Here is a 372-nt window from a genome sequence, read left to right on the forward strand (position 1 = left end):
GGATGGTGTTGCTCTGAATGATGGTGGCGCTGAGAATTAACCAAAGTAGCAAACAGAGTTGTTGATTTAAGCTTGATGATACACATTTACATATCCATGATCAATTTGCTTATAACTTTCTTAGTCATTTAGCATGTTTTGAACAGTGTTGTAAGATTAACTTATGTAACAAGAATTGTTAAAAATGCTAGATAGTTGTTATTTTAACTGATAGAAAAGAATTCTTTCTAATTGCTTTAGGAAACCTATTTTTATGCAGTCTTTCTGAGAAATTGGAGGAAAATATGTATACAAGAACTGTTTCTCTAGTAGACATGGGGAAGTTATTGCATAATATTAGAATATCAACCACATAATTTTGTGAAGTTGAGT

The sequence above is a fragment of the Penaeus monodon genome, chromosome 29 (genome assembly GCF_015228065.2).
Source record: "Penaeus monodon isolate SGIC_2016 chromosome 29, NSTDA_Pmon_1, whole genome shotgun sequence".
Taxonomy (NCBI): domain Eukaryota; kingdom Metazoa; phylum Arthropoda; class Malacostraca; order Decapoda; family Penaeidae; genus Penaeus; species Penaeus monodon.